The sequence below is a fragment of the Carlito syrichta genome, unplaced genomic scaffold, assembly GCF_000164805.1.
Source record: "Carlito syrichta isolate Samal-C Ts95f unplaced genomic scaffold, Tarsius_syrichta-2.0.1 Scaffold314366, whole genome shotgun sequence".
Classification (NCBI taxonomy): Eukaryota; Metazoa; Chordata; class Mammalia; order Primates; family Tarsiidae; genus Carlito; species Carlito syrichta.
The window spans coordinates 198,485-204,484 of NW_007258462.1; the positions used below are offsets into that span (position 1 = coordinate 198,485).

Genomic DNA, 6,000 nt, shown 5'->3' on the forward strand with positions numbered 1-6,000 from the left:
AAATTAAGTCAGCAGCTATTCCTTATTAAGGCTAAAACAAATCCTTAGCAGTGTAAACTATTTAACTAAATCTACACCTACATCTGTATTCTCAAATGGTTTGTGGACAGGAGTGATGGGATCATTCATTTGCCCTTTCTCCTGCAAATAACACATCTGAAGATGATTTAAAATTTGATTATCCTGACTTGTATACCCCATCTTTAAAATAAAAAAAAAGATTTGAAGCTACAAAAAGAAGTTTTAAATCTTGTATTAGATTTCATGAGTAATCTAATCACCGCACATACATAAGCATACTTTTGTGTGGCTCAGCCTGTCATCCCAGCACTTTGGGAGGCCAAGGTGAGTAGACTGCCTGAACCCATGAGTGTGAGACCAGCCTGGAGAACTTGGCAAGATCTCACCTCTTTATATATTGAAAATTAGCCGGGCACAGTAGCTGAGGTGGAAGGATCGCTGGAGCCCAGCGGGTCGATGCTGGGGGGGATGCTGGGCGACCGAGTGAGACTCCAACTCAAAAAAAAACATTAACTGGGTTATTAGCGATTTTTTCCCACAAGGTTATTAGGTTAGACTTTGGAAGCATGAGTTATTCATTAGTGTCAGAAAGCTGGGGAAACAGCCTATCCTAATTATGTATCTAGGTATTGGTCGATAAAAGTTTGGTAATGTATAAATTGAAGGGTTAAAGTAGATATCTTCCCATGTAGCATTTAAACTGTTTCCTTGTAGCTGCACCTGTGACACACATATTTAGTAAAGTTAAATGACCTGAAATGTTCTCATCTTTAAACTATATATAAACTTCAGAAAATGATCTTTTTTATAAACCAAGCCCCTATTTGAGACAAATACTTGTTTTTTAAATCCTTATTCTTTAGAATAAAACTATACTTTTTAAACTAGAATAAAAATCCTGAGTTGAGTAACACAGACCATACCTTGTTTGTGCTACTTTATACTGCTACAAAAATTCTAGTACTGTGATAGGTTCTTGCCTAATATTTGCTGTTAAATCCAGATAAATAAATGATTGTGATTGAAGATGTGGTCCTCGGCACTAAACAGCCCAAGTTTCCACATAACTGAAATTTATCTTTCAGAACCTCTTACAACCTTTGTAGATTTAGGCGAATTCATTTTTTTTTTTTTTTTTTTTTGAGTTGGAGTCTCTGTCGTCCAGGCTGGAGTGTAGCAGCACGCTCATGGCCACCCCAGCGTCAACCTGTTGGGCTCTGGCGATCCTTACTCCTCAGCCTTTCTTGTGGGAACTACAGGTGCATGCTACCACACCCTGCTAATTTTTTTTTTTTAATCTATTGTAGAGGTGAGGTCTGACCAAGTTGCCCAGGCTGGTCTTGAAACCATGGGCTCAGGCAGTCCTCTCACCTTGTCCTCCCAAGGTGCTGGGATTACAGGCTTGAGCCACTGAGCCCAGCCAAATAAATGCTTTTTAAAAATGAATGATAAACGTGGAATTAGGATAAAACTCCACTCAGTCTGAAGAGGTAAGCCAGTCTTTGAGTTCCTGATGAAAGCTTGCCTTAGAAAAAGAAAACTAGTTTGCCTCTCCCAAAGCTGTAGGGAAATTAAAGTCATGAGACCTCCAGGGTCATGTGTCATGTCTTTCTTTAACCAGAACCAGAACATTCACCCTAAGTGTTTTAACCTACTCTTCAAAAAGCTGCATTAGCTACGTTTAATATCTGAGTATCATCTAGAAGAATGGTTCTGTGGTCGTGTGAGCTCAACAACAGCCTACAACTGTCTTATTTTTTCCTGTAAGGAACAATTTTGGCCTAACGGTCTCTTTGCTCTGTTTTGAGAAGAGCTCATTCAAAATATCCTAGAAGTCAACAGGTGGACATGCCAGTAATCAAAACAAAACATCACACTTTCCATTAAGGTTAGCTTATTTTAAACAGAAGTGGCAGTAGTTTAGGAATTCAGAAAGTCGTTGAATAATTTCACATGATTCTCCAAAATCTGATATGTATTCTCTTTAAATGGAAGGTCATATTAGCAATGGGCTATAAAAAAATCTTACAGTGTAAATGAATACATGGGTGGTCTGTGGTCTAGTTTAATATTTCAGGAAGGTCATTTTCTCTCTTTAAAAACAAATTTTAACACCTCTGGTAGGTGTAGGATAACAAAAATGTTCGGTCATTCCAAGTTTTATCTCAAGGTCTCACTGAAAAATCAACCAGTCCTGGTTCCCTAATTGTAGATACAGAATCATTTGATATGTCAATAGGTGTCTGGGTTGATACTGCTAACATCAGACCAACTATTTTACTTGCCATCCCCAGCCACGCCATGTTTTCTTCACCATGGAATCTCTCCTAGCAGGGGCCTTGTTTTACTTTCTCGGTTCAGTTTTCCCCTAGGATGACTCTTTGCTCTCAGAAGGGATGTCTTTCTGTATCTTACAGAAATCCATATGCCATTAATTGAGTGGGCAGGATACAGAGTTGGCCCCATGTAGTGTAAGATGCTAAAAAGATGAGTTAATTCCTTTTTTCAAGTAGTGAGTACTAGGTTGGAAGATAAAGCAATCAACTACAGCCAGGCTCCATATAGCAATGTTTCAGTCAAAAATGGATCTCGAATAAGATGGTGGTCCTGTAAGATTATAATGGAGCTGGAAAATTCCTACTGCCTAGGACTGTCAGTGTTGTAGCACAATGCATTACTTAAGTGTCTGAGGTGATGCTAGCATAAAAAACCTACTGTGCTATTTTAAAAATAGAAAAAGGCTTACAGAATAAGGATATACATAAAATAATGTACATTTACAAGAAGCAAAAAAAGGTCAAAATTTATAAGGTTACGGTAAATTAAGCTTACTTTATTATTGAAGAAAAATGTAAAAAGTTTAGTATGCCTAAGTGTACAGTGCTTAAAAGTCTACAGTGGTGCACAGTAAGGTCCTAAGCCTTCACATTCACTCACCACTCACACACTGACTCACCAAGAGTAAATCCCAGTCATGTGCCCTGTACAGGGCACATCCACTCACGGTAAGTGCCCTATATAGGGCGCTATTTTAAATCTTCTATAACACTTTTTACTGCACCATCTCTAATATTAGATACACAAATACTTACCATTGTGTCCCAGTCGCCTAAAGTATTCACTACAATAACATGCATTATGGGTTTGTAGCCTAGGAGCAATAGGCTGTACCATAGAGCCTAGGAGTGCGTAGTGGGCTCCACCATCAGGGTGTGTGCAGATACAGCCTGTGATGTTCACACAAACGAAATCATTCTGCATTTTTCAGAATCTATCCCCATCATTAAGTGATGTGCAACTGCATTTAAATGACAAGTCCTTTTAAGGGGTGTGGCCTCCCCCAGGAGAGGGAGGAGCCTTTCCTGGGGATGTGACATTTCAGCTGAAACTTGAAGGACGTGTAGAAATTAGCCAGAAGAGGCTTGGGGATCTGGAGGAGGCAACATGGCTGCAGCTTGGAGGGGGTGGCACAAAGGGAGAGGACAGAAGTGAGGTGGGAGAGGCAGAAAGAGATGAATTAGCGTTCTGGGCAAAGACTAGGTCATTAATTAGAGAACGGTGGATTTTAAAGCAGATGGTAAAGTGATCAGGATTATAGTTTATGATTTTAAAAAAATTACACCCATTCCTCCGAGAACAGAGTGAGGCAAGTATGAATATAGGGCAGTCAGATTTCAAGCACAGTTGAATCACTGCCTCCATGTCCTCGTCCCACAGTCTATATCTCAACTGACTTTCCAGTTTCTGCCCCGCCCCTTCAAGAGCTCTTCTCAGTTATTGCCAGCAACCTCTACTTGCCAAATCCAGGGAGATTATTCAGTCCTCATACTGGCCTTTTACCTGGATTGTGGCCTTGTCTTCTACTTTTTTTCCTGGTGGGTCTCCTTGCAGGCTTTTCCAGTGTCCAGAAGCATAGCCAGAGGGACAAGGGATGTGACTGCCTCTCCTAGACTTTTCCAAACAGGAAAACCTGACCAGTATTTAAGGTAATATATTACCTTAGCCAGAAAAGTTAGTCTTCTGCAAGTGAAACAGTGAAACAGATGCTTGTCAAACAGTCACATGACATGGATTTGTGGCATTCTTTCCTGCAGACTGTCCCATGGCCTCTCTTAGTCGCCTCCCTACTCGCTGGACCTCTTGTATAATTGGCCTTCCCAAGCATTCCTTGGGGACCTATCTCAAGCCCTTACTCAATGAGGTCCCTGAGAAACTGCAACCCTCAGACAAGGCTTCAATTTACACCTCTACAGTCACTTATCCTTGGTCATCTCCACCTCAGGCTGCACCTTTCGGCTCCAGACCAAACTTTCTGCCACCATCACCAGGATATCCCAGAGAGCTCAACATCTAACGCAACCTTTATCTCCAATTTGGTCTTCTATGTTGCCTATATAAGCAAATGACACCCGGCTTCCCTTCTGAATAATTCTCAGGCAGGCAAATCTGATCTGATGCAACCATTTCCTGCATAAAAGCTTTCAGTGGCAACCACCAATACCAGAATAACGCCCAAATTCCTTAACCTGGCCTCCCTCGTTCCTGTGTATTGGCCTCTCCTTATCTCTCAGTCTCATATCGCCAATCCCTTTGCCCACTCTATACTTTAGCCAGGCTTCCATCATCTCACCCCAAACCTGTACACGACCTGTCTAGGACCCCGTTACTGGCTAATACCTCTTGAACCTTTGAGACTCAGGTGAGATGGTGATTTGTTCCATAAAGTCTCACACGCAGGGGTCCTCCTACCCAGCATACTGTGTTTTACTCACTGCATTTTAAAGGCCTGTTTGCTTTTCTGCATTCTTCATAAGATTATAAATTACGTGGGAGGTGAGAATGTCTTATTTCTCTTGTTTTTTAGTACCTTGAATGGTAGATTATTTTAATAGTTTTAAAAGGGCAGCTTTTAATTTTTCTGATTAGAAACCTATTGTTAGCCAGACTCAGTGGCTCAGCCTGTAATCCCACGCTTTGGGAGGCTGAGGTGAGTGGATTGCCTGAGCCTGCAAGGTCGAGACCCGCCTGGGCAACTTGGCGAGACCTCATCTCTACAAGAAATCAAAAAACTAGCCGGGTGTGGTAGCGCACACCTGTAGTTCCAGCTACTTGGAAGGCTGAGGCGGAAGGATCGCCGGAGCCCAGCAGGTCGAGGCTGCGGTGGCCAGAAGCGGCCACTGCACTCCAGTCTAGGCGACAGAGTGAGACTCCAACTCAAAAAAAAAAAAAAAAGAAATCTATTATAAAAAAAAAAAAAATCCTTTCTGGCGTTCAAGATGTCAAAGCGAGGATGTGGTGGGTCCTCTGGTACGAAATTCCGATTTCCCTGGGTCTTCCGGTAGGTGCCGTGATCAACTGTGCTGACAATACAGGAGCCAGAAATCTGTATATCACCTCTGAAGGGAATCAAGGGATGGCTGAACAGACTTCCGCTGCTGGTGTGGGTGACATGGCGATGGCCACAGTTAAGAAAGGAAAACCAGAGTTCAGAAAGAAGGTGCATCCAGCAGTGGTCATTCGACAATGAAATTCACACCGAAGGAAAGACGGCATGTTTCTTTATTTTGAAGATAATGCAGGGGTCATAGTCAACAATAATGGCAAGATGAAGGGTTCTGCCATTACAGGACCAGTTGCAAAGGAGTGTGCAGACTTACAGCCCAGGATTGCGTTCAATGCCAGCAGTATTGCATGAGCCTTCGGTGTATTTGTAAAATTTATACCCATTAAAAAGTAAAAATTAAAATTTTAACCATTAAAAAGTACCTGCTTGCTAGGCTCGGTGGCTCAGCCTGTAATCCCATGCCTTGGGAGGCTGAGGTGAGTGGACTGGCTGAGCCCGTGGGTTCAAGACCCGCCTGGGCAACTTGGCGAGACCTCATCTGTACAATAAATCAAAATGAGCCGGGCGTGGTAGCGCACGCCTGTAGTTCTGGCTACTCAGAAGGCTGAGGCGGAAGGATGGCCGGAGCCCCAGCA

The 6,000-nt window shown here is 42.4% G+C and overlaps 1 protein-coding gene and 1 pseudogene across 1 annotated transcript in view; both read left to right on the top strand.

Moving 5' to 3' along the window:
• The window catches only part of GOLM1 (golgi membrane protein 1), an 82,722-nt gene that overhangs the window by 62,902 nt on the left and 13,820 nt on the right, over positions 1 to 6,000 (top strand). The window lies entirely within an intron of this gene.
• LOC103274087 lies at positions 5,298 to 5,850 on the top strand (annotated as a pseudogene).